At 34.7% G+C, this 487-nt stretch overlaps 1 protein-coding gene across 1 annotated transcript in view; it reads right to left on the bottom strand.

The window, feature by feature from the left end:
• Positions 1–358, bottom strand: part of LOC119591488 (trypsin-1-like) — a gene marked incomplete in the record, with an annotated part of 14,969 nt that extends 14,611 nt beyond the window's left edge. The window contains 1 exon segment of the mRNA XM_037940231.1: positions 1–358.
• Positions 359–487: the final 129 nt, after the last annotated feature.

Below are 487 nucleotides of genomic sequence, written 5' to 3'. Positions count from 1 at the left end.
CCAAGTCGAGATCCTTGTTATCTGAAATTCAATCTAGATTTTTATGATCCGTTTACAAACCGAGACCTTTATTCAAATTTCCTATTACGAAATATGATTGACGGTTGATTGATATTCCTCCTTTCAGACACCAGGCTAGTCTTCAGGGAAATGTCAACACATCTTAAGAACGGAACGTCACGTAAGTCTCAGAAAAATCTCTATATCTTTCGTATTTTAGATGAAGATTCCGAAAAGTTTCCCACAAAATACCCCAAAAATACGAGGATTTCTTAATCTTCAACAGTGCTCTACCAATCCCCTGTTGTTTTGAGAATCTGAAATGGAAAAAAAAGGATACAGAAAAGAATAAGAAAAATATAATTGCTAAACCAGCTTCTCGTTCCCCCAAGAGTTAAAAGATTAAATCCTACATATGTACCTTCAGGAAACAGAATTATGTTACCTGTTTCCTCGTACGAGTGAATATATTATGCAAATTCTTTCA

Source organism: Penaeus monodon, chromosome 28 (assembly GCF_015228065.2).
Source record: "Penaeus monodon isolate SGIC_2016 chromosome 28, NSTDA_Pmon_1, whole genome shotgun sequence".
In the NCBI taxonomy this organism is placed as follows: Eukaryota; Metazoa; Arthropoda; class Malacostraca; order Decapoda; family Penaeidae; genus Penaeus; species Penaeus monodon.
The sequence above is the reverse complement of the archived record's forward strand: the minus strand, read 5'-3'. Positions and strand labels throughout refer to the sequence as shown.